The 12,070-nt window shown below is 38.3% G+C and overlaps 1 protein-coding gene across 3 annotated transcripts in view; it reads right to left on the bottom strand.

The window, feature by feature from the left end:
* LOC141400877 (serine protease inhibitor 77Ba-like) overlaps positions 1-12,070 on the bottom strand; it is a 34,714-nt gene that overhangs the window by 3,295 nt on the left and 19,349 nt on the right. The window lies entirely within an intron of this gene.

The raw sequence follows: 12,070 nt of genomic DNA, 5'->3' as shown, positions 1-12,070 counted from the left end.
AAGGGTGCTTCTATAGACACTTTCTGAAAGAAAGGGTGCTTCTATAGACCCTTTTTGATAGAAAGGGTGCTTCTATAGACACTTTCTGAAAGAAAGGGTGGTTCTATAGACACTTTCTGAAAGAAAGGGTGCTTCTATAGACCCTTTTTGATAGAAAGGGTGCTTCTATAGACCCTTTTTGATAGAAAGGGTGCTTCTATAGACACTTTCTGAAAGAAAGGGTGCTTCTATAGACACTTTCTGAAAGAAAGGGTGCTTCTATAGACCCTTTTTGATAGAAAGGGTGCTTCTATAGACCCTTTTTGATAGAAAGGGTGCTTCTATAGACACTTTCTGAAAGAAAGGGTGCTTCTATAGACACTTTCTGAAAGAAAGGGTGCTTCTATAGACACTTTCTGAAAGAAAGGGTGCTTCTATAGACACTTTCTGAAAGAAAGGGTGCTTCTATAGACACTTTCTGAAAGAAAGGGTGCTTCTATAGACACTTTCTGAAAGAAAGGGTGCTTCTATAGACACTTTCTGAAAGAAAGGGTGCTTCTATAGACACTTTCTGAAAGAAAGGGTGCTTCTATAGACACTTTCTGAAAGAAAGGGTGCTTCTATAGACACTTTCTGAAAGAAAGGGTGCTTCTATAGACACTTTCTGAAAGAAAGGGTGCTTCTATAGACACTTTCTGAAAGAAAGGGTGCTTCTATAGACACTTTCTGAAAGAAAGGGTGCTTCTATAGACACTTTCTGAAAGAAAGGGTGCTTCTATAGACACTTTCTGAAAGAAAGGGTGCTTCTATAGACACTTTCTGAAAGAAAGGGTGCTTCTATAGACACTTTCTGAAAGAAAGGGTGCTTCTATAGACACTTTCTGAAAGAAAGGGTGCTTCTATAGACACTTTCTGAAAGAAAGGGTGCTTCTATAGACACTTTCTGAAAGAAAGGGTGCTTCTATAGACACTTTCTGAAAGAAAGGGTGCTTCTATAGACACTTTCTGAAAGAAAGGGTGCTTCTATAGACACTTTCTGAAAGAAAGGGTGCTTCTATAGACACTTTCTGAAAGAAAGGGTGCTTCTATAGACACTTTCTGAAAGAAAGGGTGCTTCTATAGACACTTTCTGAAAGAAAGGGTGCTTCTATAGACACTTTCTGAAAGAAAGGGTGCTTCTATAGACACTTTCTGAAAGAAAGGGTGCTTCTATAGACACTTTCTGAAAGAAAGGGTGCTTCTATAGACACTTTCTGAAAGAAAGGGTGCTTCTATAGACACTTTCTGAAAGAAAGGGTGCTTCTATAGACACTTTCTGAAAGAAAGGGTGCTTCTATAGACACTTTCTGAAAGAAAGGGTGCTTCTATAGACACTTTCTGAAAGAAAGGGTGCTTCTATAGACCCTTTTTGATAGAAAGGGTGCTTCTATAGACCCTTTTTGATAGAAAGGGTGCTTCTATAGACACTTTCTGAAAGAAAGGGTGGTTCTATAGACACTTTCTGAAAGAAAGGGTGCTTCTATAGACCCTTTTTGATAGAAAGGGTGCTTCTATAGACCCTTTTTGATAGAAAGGGTGCTTCTATAGACACTTTCTGAAAGAAAGGGTGCTTCTATAGTCCCTTTCTGAAAGAAAGGGTGCTTCTATAGACACTTTCTGAAAGAAAGGGTGCTTCTATAGACACTTTCTGAAAGAAAGGGTGCTTCTATAGACACTTTCTGAAAGAAAGGGTGCTTCTATAGACACTTTCTGAAAGAAAGGGTGCTTCTATAGACACTTTCTGAAAGAAAGGGTGCTTCTATAGACACTTTCTGAAAGAAAGGGTGCTTCTATAGACACTTTCTGAAAGAAAGGGTGCTTCTATAGACACTTTCTGAAAGAAAGGGTGCTTCTATAGACACTTTCTGAAAGAAAGGGTGCTTCTATAGACACTTTCTGAAAGAAAGGGTGCTTCTATAGACACTTTCTGAAAGAAAGGGTGCTTCTATAGACACTTTCTGAAAGAAAGGGTGCTTCTATAGACACTTTCTGAAAGAAAGGGTGCTTCTATAGACACTTTCTGAAAGAAAGGGTGCTTCTATAGACACTTTCTGAAAGAAAGGGTGCTTCTATAGACACTTTCTGAAAGAAAGGGTGCTTCTATAGACACTTTCTGAAAGAAAGGGTGCTTCTATAGACACTTTCTGAAAGAAAGGGTGCTTCTATAGACACTTTCTGAAAGAAAGGGTGCTTCTATAGACACTTTCTGAAAGAAAGGGTGCTTCTATAGACACTTTCTGAAAGAAAGGGTGCTTCTATAGACACTTTCTGAAAGAAAGGGTGCTTCTATAGACACTTTCTGAAAGAAAGGGTGCTTCTATAGACACTTTCTGAAAGAAAGGGTGCTTCTATAGACACTTTCTGAAAGAAAGGGTGCTTCTATAGACACTTTCTGAAAGAAAGGGTGCTTCTATAGACACTTTCTGAAAGAAAGGGTGCTTCTATAGACACTTTCTGAAAGAAAGGGTGCTTCTATAGACACTTTCTGAAAGAAAGGGTGCTTCTATAGACACTTTCTGAAAGAAAGGGTGCTTCTATAGACACTTTCTGAAAGAAAGGGTGCTTCTATAGACACTTTCTGAAAGAAAGGGTGCTTCTATAGACACTTTCTGAAAGAAAGGGTGCTTCTATAGACACTTTCTGAAAGAAAGGGTGCTTCTATAGACACTTTCTGAAAGAAAGGGTGCTTCTATAGACACTTTCTGAAAGAAAGGGTGCTTCTATAGACACTTTCTGAAAGAAAGGGTGCTTCTATAGACACTTTCTGAAAGAAAGGGTGCTTCTATAGACACTTTCTGAAAGAAAGGGTGCTTCTATAGACACTTTCTGAAAGAAAGGGTGCTTCTATAGACACTTTCTGAAAGAAAGGGTGCTTCTATAGACACTTTCTGAAAGAAAGGGTGCTTCTATAGACACTTTCTGAAAGAAAGGGTGCTTCTATAGACACTTTCTGAAAGAAAGGGTGCTTCTATAGACACTTTCTGAAAGAAAGGGTGCTTCTATAGACACTTTCTGAAAGAAAGGGTGCTTCTATAGACACTTTCTGAAAGAAAGGGTGCTTCTATAGACACTTTCTGAAAGAAAGGGTGCTTCTATAGACACTTTCTGAAAGAAAGGGTGCTTCTATAGACACTTTCTGAAAGAAAGGGTGCTTCTATAGACACTTTCTGAAAGAAAGGGTGCTTCTATAGACACTTTCTGAAAGAAAGGGTGCTTCTATAGACACTTTCTGAAAGAAAGGGTGCTTCTATAGACACTTTCTGAAAGAAAGGGTGCTTCTATAGACACTTTCTGAAAGAAAGGGTGCTTCTATAGACACTTTCTGAAAGAAAGGGTGCTTCTATAGACACTTTCTGAAAGAAAGGGTGCTTCTATAGACACTTTCTGAAAGAAAGGGTGCTTCTATAGACACTTTCTGAAAGAAAGGGTGCTTCTATAGACACTTTCTGAAAGAAAGGGTGCTTCTATAGACACTTTCTGAAAGAAAGGGTGCTTCTATAGACACTTTCTGAAAGAAAGGGTGCTTCTATAGACACTTTCTGAAAGAAAGGGTGCTTCTATAGACACTTTCTGAAAGAAAGGGTGCTTCTATAGACACTTTCTGAAAGAAAGGGTGCTTCTATAGACACTTTCTGAAAGAAAGGGTGCTTCTATAGACACTTTCTGAAAGAAAGGGTGCTTCTATAGACACTTTCTGAAAGAAAGGGTGCTTCTATAGACACTTTCTGAAAGAAAGGGTGCTTCTATAGACACTTTCTGAAAGAAAGGGTGCTTCTATAGACACTTTCTGAAAGAAAGGGTGCTTCTATAGACACTTTCTGAAAGAAAGGGTGCTTCTATAGACACTTTCTGAAAGAAAGGGTGCTTCTATAGACACTTTCTGAAAGAAAGGGTGCTTCTATAGACACTTTCTGAAAGAAAGGGTGCTTCTATAGACACTTTCTGAAAGAAAGGGTGCTTCTATAGACACTTTCTGAAAGAAAGGGTGCTTCTATAGACACTTTCTGAAAGAAAGGGTGCTTCTATAGACACTTTCTGAAAGAAAGGGTGCTTCTATAGACACTTTCTGAAAGAAAGGGTGCTTCTATAGACACTTTCTGAAAGAAAGGGTGCTTCTATAGTTCCTTTCTGAAAGAAAGGTTGCTTCTATAGTTCCTTTCTGAAAGAAAGGGTGCTTCTATAGTTCCTTTCTGAAAGAAAGGGTGCTTCTATAGTTCCTTTCTGAAAGAAAGGGTGCTTCTATAGTTCCTTTCTGAAAGAAAGGGTGCTTCTATAGTTCCTTTCTGAAAGAAAGGGTGCTTCTATAGTTCCTTTCTGAAAGAAAGGGTGCTTCTATAGTTCCTTTCTGAAAGAAAGGGTGCTTCTATAGTTCCTTTCTGAAAGAAAGGTTGCTTCTATAGTTCCTTTCTGAAAGAAAGCGTGCTTCTATAGTTCCTTTCTGAAAGAAAGGGTGCTTCTATAGTTCCTTTCTGAAAGAAAGGGTGCTTCTATAGTTCCTTTCTGAAAGAAAGGGTGCTTCTATAGTTCCTTTCTGAAAGAAAGGGTGCTTCTATAGTTCCTTTCTGAAAGAAAGGGTGCTTCTATAGTTCCTTTCTGAAAGAAAGGGTGCTTCTATAGTTCCTTTCTGAAAGAAAGGGTGCTTCTATAGTTCCTTTCTGAAAGAAAGGGTGCTTCTATAGTTCCTTTCTGAAAGAAAGGGTGCTTCTATAGTTCCTTTCTGAAAGAAAGGGTGCTTCTATAGTTCCTTTCTGAAAGAAAGGGTGATTCTATAGTTCCTTTCTTAAAGAAAGGGTGATTCTATAGTTCCTTTCTGAAAGAAAGGGTGCTTCTATAGTTCCTTTCTGAAAGAAAGGGTGCTTCTATAGTTCCTTTCTGAAAGAAAGGGTGCTTCTATAGTTCCTTTCTGAAAGAAAGGGTGCTTCTATAGTTCCTTTCTGAAAGAAAGGGTGCTTCTATAGTTCCTTTCTGAAAGAAAGGGTGCTTCTATAGTTCCTTTCTGAAAGAAAGGGTGCTTCTATAGTTCCTTTCTGAAAGAAAGGGTGCTTCTATAGTTCCTTTCTGCACGAAAGGGTGCTTCTATAGTTCCTTTCTGAAAGAAAGGGTGCTTCTATAGTTCCTTTCTGCAGGAAAGGGTGCTTCTATAGTTCCTTTCTGAAAGAAAGGGTGCTTCTATAGTTCCTTTCTGAAAGAAAGGGTGCTTCTATAGTTCCTTTCTGAAAGAAAGGGTGCTTCTATAGTTCCTTTCTGAAAGAAAGGGTGCTTCTATAGTTCCTTTCTGAAAGAAAGGGTGCTTCTATAGTTCCTTTCTGAAAGAAAGGGTGCTTCTATAGTTCCTTTCTGAAAGAAAGGGTGCTTCTATAGTTCCTTTCTGAAAGAAAGGGTGCTTCTATAGTTCCTTTCTGAAAGAAAGGGTGCTTCTATAGTTCCTTTCTGAAAGAAAGGGTGCTTCTATAGTTCCTTTCTGAAAGAAAGGGTGCTTCTATAGTTCCTTTCTGAAAGAAAGGGTGCTTCTATAGTTCCTTTCTGAAAGAAAGGGTGCTTCTATAGTTCCTTTCTGAAAGAAAGGGTGCTTCTATAGTTCCTTTCTGAAAGAAAGGGTGCTTCTATAGTTCCTTTCTGAAAGAAAGGGTGCTTCTATAGTTCCTTTCTGAAAGAAAGGGTGCTTCTATAGTTCCTTTCTGAAAGAAAGGGTGCTTCTATAGTTCCTTTCTGAAAGAAAGGGTGCTTCTATAGTTCCTTTCTGAAAGAAAGGGTGCTTCTATAGTTCCTTTCTGAAAGAAAGGGTGCTTCTATAGTTCCTTTCTGAAAGAAAGGGTGCTTCTATAGTTCCTTTCTGAAAGAAAGGGTGCTTCTATAGTTCCTTTCTGAAAGAAAGGGTGCTTCTATAGTTCCTTTCTGAAAGAAAGGGTGCTTCTATAGTTCCTTTCTGAAAGAAAGGGTGCTTCTATAGTTCCTTTCTGAAAGAAAGGGTGCTTCTATAGTTCCTTTCTGAAAGAAAGGGTGCTTCTATAGTTCCTTTCTGAAAGAAAGGGTGCTTCTATAGTTCCTTTCTGAAAGAAAGGGTGCTTCTATAGTTCCTTTCTGAAAGAAAGGGTGCTTCTATAGTTCCTTTCTGAAAGAAAGGGTGCTTCTATAGTTCCTTTCTGAAAGAAAGGGTGCTTCTATAGTTCCTTTCTGAAAGAAAGGGTGCTTCTATAGTTCCTTTCTGAAAGAAAGGGTGCTTCTATAGTTCCTTTCTGAAAGAAAGGGTGCTTCTATAGTTCCTTTCTGAAAGAAAGGGTGCTTCTATAGTTCCTTTCTGAAAGAAAGGGTGCTTCTATAGTTCCTTTCTGAAAGAAAGGGTGCTTCTATAGTTCCTTTCTGAAAGAAAGGGTGCTTCTATAGTTCCTTTCTGAAAGAAAGGGTGCTTCTATAGTTCCTTTCTGAAAGAAAGGGTGCTTCTATAGTTCCTTTCTGAAAGAAAGGGTGCTTCTATAGTTCCTTTCTGAAAGAAAGGGTGCTTCTATAGTTCCTTTCTGAAAGAAAGGGTGCTTCTATAGTTCCTTTCTGAAAGAAAGGGTGCTTCTATAGTTCCTTTCTGAAAGAAAGGGTGCTTCTATAGTTCCTTTCTGAAAGAAAGGGTGCTTCTATAGTTCCTTTCTGAAAGAAAGGGTGCTTCTATAGTTCCTTTCTGAAAGAAAGGGTGCTTCTATAGTTCCTTTCTGAAAGAAAGGGTGCTTCTATAGTTCCTTTCTGAAAGAAAGGGTGCTTCTATAGTTCCTTTCTGAAAGAAAGGGTGCTTCTATAGTTCCTTTCTGAAAGAAAGGGTGCTTCTATAGTTCCTTTCTGAAAGAAAGGGTGCTTCTATAGTTCCTTTCTGAAAGAAAGGGTGATTCTATAGTTCCTTTCTGAAAGAAAGGGTGCTTCTATACTTCCTTTCTGAAAGAAAGGGTGCTTCTATAGTTCCTTTCTGAAAGAAAGGGTGCTTCTATAGTTCCTTTCTGAAAGAAAGGGTGCTTCTATAGTTCCTTTCTGAAAGAAAGGGTGCTTCTATAGTTCCTTTCTGAAAGAAAGGGTGCTTCTATAGTTCCTTTCTGAAAGAAAGGGTGCTTCTATAGTTCCTTTCTGAAAGAAAGGGTGCTTCTATAGTTCCTTTCTGAAAGAAAGGGTGCTTCTATAGTTCCTTTCTGAAAGAAAGGGTGCTTCTATAGTTCCTTTCTGAAAGAAAGGGTGCTTCTATAGTTCCTTTCTGAAAGAAAGGGTGCTTCTATAGTTCCTTTCTGAAAGAAAGGGTGCTTCTATAGTTCCTTTCTGAAAGAAAGGGTGCTTCTATAGTTCCTTTCTGAAAGAAAGGGTGCTTCTATAGTTCCTTTCTGAAAGAAAGGGTGCTTCTATAGTTCCTTTCTGAAAGAAAGGGTGCTTCTATAGTTCCTTTCTGAAAGAAAGGGTGCTTCTATAGTTCCTTTCTGAAAGAAAGGGTGCTTCTATAGTTCCTTTCTGAAAGAAAGGGTGCTTCTATAGTTCCTTTCTGAAAGAAAGGGTGCTTCTATAGTTCCTTTCTGAAAGAAAGGGTGCTTCTATAGTTCCTTTCTGAAAGAAAGGGTGCTTCTATAGTTCCTTTCTGAAAGAAAGGGTGCTTCTATAGTTCCTTTCTGAAAGAAAGGGTGCTTCTATAGTTCCTTTCTGAAAGAAAGGGTGCTTCTATAGTTCCTTTCTGAAAGAAAGGGTGCTTCTATAGTTCCTTTCTGAAAGAAAGGGTGCTTCTATAGTTCCTTTCTGAAAGAAAGGGTGCTTCTATAGTTCCTTTCTGAAAGAAAGGGTGCTTCTATAGTTCCTTTCTGAAAGAAAGGGTGCTTCTATAGTTCCTTTCTGAAAGAAAGGGTGCTTCTATAGTTCCTTTCTGAAAGAAAGGGTGCTTCTATAGTTCCTTTCTGAAAGAAAGGGTGCTTCTATAGTTCCTTTCTGAAAGAAAGGGTGCTTCTATAGTTCCTTTCTGAAAGAAAGGGTGCTTCTATAGTTCCTTTCTGAAAGAAAGGGTGCTTCTATAGTTCCTTTCTGAAAGAAAGGGTGCTTCTATAGTTCCTTTCTGAAAGAAAGGGTGCTTCTATAGTTCCTTTCTGAAAGAAAGGGTGCTTCTATAGTTCCTTTCTGAAAGAAAGGGTGCTTCTATAGTTCCTTTCTGAAAGAAAGGGTGCTTCTATAGTTCCTTTCTGAAAGAAAGGGTGCTTCTATAGTTCCTTTCTGAAAGAAAGGGTGCTTCTATAGTTCCTTTCTGAAAGAAAGGGTGCTTCTATAGTTCCTTTCTGAAAGAAAGGGTGCTTCTATAGTTCCTTTCTGAAAGAAAGGGTGCTTCTATAGTTCCTTTCTGAAAGAAAGGGTGCTTCTATAGTTCCTTTCTGAAAGAAAGGGTGCTTCTATAGTTCCTTTCTGAAAGAAAGGGTGCTTCTATAGTTCCTTTCTGAAAGAAAGGGTGCTTCTATAGTTCCTTTCTGAAAGAAAGGGTGCTTCTATAGTTCCTTTCTGAAAGAAAGGGTGCTTCTATAGTTCCTTTCTGAAAGAAAGGGTGCTTCTATAGTTCCTTTCTGAAAGAAAGGGTGCTTCTATAGTTCCTTTCTGAAAGAAAGGGTGCTTCTATAGTTCCTTTCTGAAAGAAAGGGTGCTTCTATAGTTCCTTTCTGAAAGAAAGGGTGCTTCTATAGTTCCTTTCTGAAAGAAAGGGTGCTTCTATAGTTCCTTTCTGAAAGAAAGGGTGCTTCTATAGTTCCTTTCTGAAAGAAAGGGTGCTTCTGTAGTTCCTTTCTGAAAGAAAGGGTGCTTCTATAGTTCCTTTCTGAAAGAAAGGGTGCTTCTATAGTTCCTTTCTGAAAGAAAGGGTGCTTCTATAGTTCCTTTCTGAAAGAAAGGGTGCTTCTATAGTTCCTTTCTGAAAGAAAGGGTGCTTCTATAGTTCCTTTCTGAAAGAAAGGGTGCTTCTATAGTTCCTTTCTGAAAGAAAGGGTGCTTCTATAGTTCCTTTCTGAAAGAAAGGGTGCTTCTATAGTTCCTTTCTGAAAGAAAGGGTGCTTCTATAGTTCCTTTCTGAAAGAAAGGGTGCTTCTATAGTTCCTTTCTGAAAGAAAGGGTGCTTCTATAGTTCCTTTCTGAAAGAAAGGGTGCTTCTATAGTTCCTTTCTGAAAGAAAGGGTGCTTCTATAGTTCCTTTCTGAAAGAAAGGGTGCTTCTATAGTTCCTTTCTGAAAGAAAGGGTGCTTCTATAGTTCCTTTCTGAAGGAAAGGGTGCTTCTATAGTTCCTTTCTGAAGGAAAGGGTGCTTCTATAGTTCCTTTCTGAAAGAAAGGGTGCTTCTATAGTTCCTTTCTGAAAGAAAGGGTGCTTCTATAGTTCCTTTCTGAAAGAAAGGGTGCTTCTATAGTTCCTTTCTGAAAGAAAGGGTGCTTCTATAGTTCCTTTCTGAAAGAAAGGGTGCTTCTATAGTTCCTTTCTGAAAGAAAGGGTGCTTCTATAGTTCCTTTCTGAAAGAAAGGGTGCTTCTATAGTTCCTTTCTGAAAGAAAGGGTGCTTCTATAGTTCCTTTCTGAAAGAAAGGGTGCTTCTATAGTTCCTTTCTGAAAGAAAGGGTGCTTCTATAGTTCCTTTCTGAAAGAAAGGGTGCTTCTATAGAACCTTTTTGATAGAAAGGGTGCTTCTATAGACCCTTTTTGATAGAAAGGGTGCTTCTATAGACCCTTTTTGATAGAAAGGGTGCTTCTATAGACCCTTTTTGATAGAAAGGGTTCTTCTATAGACCCTTTTTGATAGAAAGGGTGCTTCTATAGACCCTTTTTCATAGAAAGACTGATTCTATAGACCTTTTCTAAAAGAAAGGGTGATTCTGTAGTCTCTATCTGAAAGAAAGGGTGATTCTGTAGTCTCTATCTGAAAGAAAGGGTGATTCTGTAGACCCTTTCTGAGAAAAAGGGTGCTTCTATAGTCCCTTTCTGACATAAAAGGTGCTTCTATAGTTCCTTTCTGAAAGAAAGGGTGCTTCTATAGTTCCTTTCTGAAAGAAAGGGTGCTTCTATAGTTCCTTTCTGAAAGAAAGGGTGCTTCTATAGTTCCTTTCTGAAAGAAAAGGTGCTTCTATAGTTCCTTTCTGAAATAAAGGGTGCTTCTATAGTTCCTTTCTGAAAGAAAGGGTGCTTCTATAGTCCCTTTCTGAAAGAAAGGGTGCTTCTATAGTTCCTTTCTGAAAGAAAGGGTGCTTCTATAGTCCCTTTCTGAAAGAAAGGGTGCTTCTATAGTCCCTTTCTGAAAGAAAGGGTGCTTCTATAGTCCCTTTCTGAAAGAAAGGGTGCTTCTATAGTTCCTTTCTGAAAGAAAGGGTGCTTCTATAGTCCCTTTCTGAAAGAAAGGGTGCTTCTATAGTCCCTTTCTGAAAGAAAGGGTGCTTCTATAGTTCCTTTCTGAAAGAAAGGGTGCTTCTATAGTCCCTTTCTGAAAGAAAGGGTGCTTCTATAGTCCCTTTCTGAAAGAAAGGGTGCTTCTATAGTCCCTTTCTGAAAGAAAGGGTGCTTCTATAGTCCCTTTCTGAAAGAAAGGGTGCTTCTATAGTCCCTTTCTGAAAGAAAGGGTGCTTCTATAGTCCCTTTCTGAAAGAAAGGGTGCTTCTATAGTCCCTTTCTGAAAGAAAGGGTGCTTCTATAGTCCCTTTCTGAAAGAAAGGGTGCTTCTATAGTCCCTTTCTGAAAGAAAGGGTGCTTCTATAGTCCCTTTCTGAAAGAAAGGGTGCTTCTATAGTTCCTTTCTGAAAGAAAGGGTGCTTCTATAGTCCCTTTCTGAAAGAAAGGGTGCTTCTATAGTCCCTTTCTGAAAGAAAGGGTGCTTCTATAGTCCCTTTCTGAAAGAAAGGGTGCTTCTATAGTCCCTTTCTGAAAGAAAGGGTGCTTCTATAGTCCCTTTCTGAAAGAAAGGGTGCTTCTATAGTCCCTTTCTGAAAGAAAGGGTGCTTCTATTGGTCCTACAGAGTCCAAGATACGCTCTTGCGTACATATAAACTCCATCATTCAGAAGACCTATAACAATACAAGGCGTTTAAAAGCGATTCTTGTAATAAATGAAATATAAAAGTCCTTTCTGCATCTCAATAACTTCTAATAACGTGGTAATTACCTTTCTGTACTCACCTTTCATATTGTCAAAAGACAAATGTTCCAATAGCTGTTCCATTTCCCTATCACTCAATTGAGGTTTTTGCAAAAATTTACACAATCGTTCGATAACACCTCTTAAATTCCGTTTCATTTCTTCATAGGTGACAAAGAAGATGTGCGACTTATTCCGTATTTTCCAGAAATTTACGACATGAGACCAATAACTGGTGTACATGACGTCATTGTTCATAAAATCATTAATATAATCGGCAATATTATCTCCAGACCAGTAACCAAGAGCTTTGGTGAAATGATACGAGGAGACTATGACGTCTTTGCAGTTTCGTGCCACATAAATAAGCTGCAAAGAGGAAATTAAAAATAATGTACAATAAATTGATGAATTAGTCAACATATTTCTCTAAAGTCAGCACAACATATAGAAAGGTGTATTGTTATTGGGTGAAATTTGTCTAGTTACATCACAGAAAAGAATTTCTACGTAGGCCTTAGTAATATTTTGTCAAAAATTAATTTAAGAGGGACCATATTGTTCCATTCCATATTAATATCGCACCTAAGGGGAACAAAAAAATCTCAGGAAGCTAAAAAACTTTATCCGTTACTCCTTTCTGTCAGTTTGATAAAATATTCCACTGATATGAAACTACAGTCCATTGAAAACTGTATGCGAGTACATACACACATAAGTATGTATGTATGTATGTATGTAATAAATATGTATTCATCTTACCTTGGTTTTCTTCTTCCATATCTGATGTGGTAATAAATTGGCAGGCAAATGACTTTTGATTAATCTTGGACTTGCCAACATTTCACACAATTTAAGTGCATTTGGAAAATTCGGTCTTATGCCATGGAACCTATAAATTCAAATATTATATTATCAATTTTTTTATTTCTTCTATTCACCTCCATACTCC

The sequence above is a fragment of the Musca autumnalis genome, unplaced genomic scaffold, assembly GCF_047663935.1.
Source record: "Musca autumnalis isolate F117 unplaced genomic scaffold, ASM4766393v1 scaffold_4, whole genome shotgun sequence".
NCBI lineage: Eukaryota > Metazoa > Arthropoda > Insecta > Diptera > Muscidae > Musca > Musca autumnalis.
This window is presented reverse-complemented; position numbering and strand designations above follow the sequence as displayed.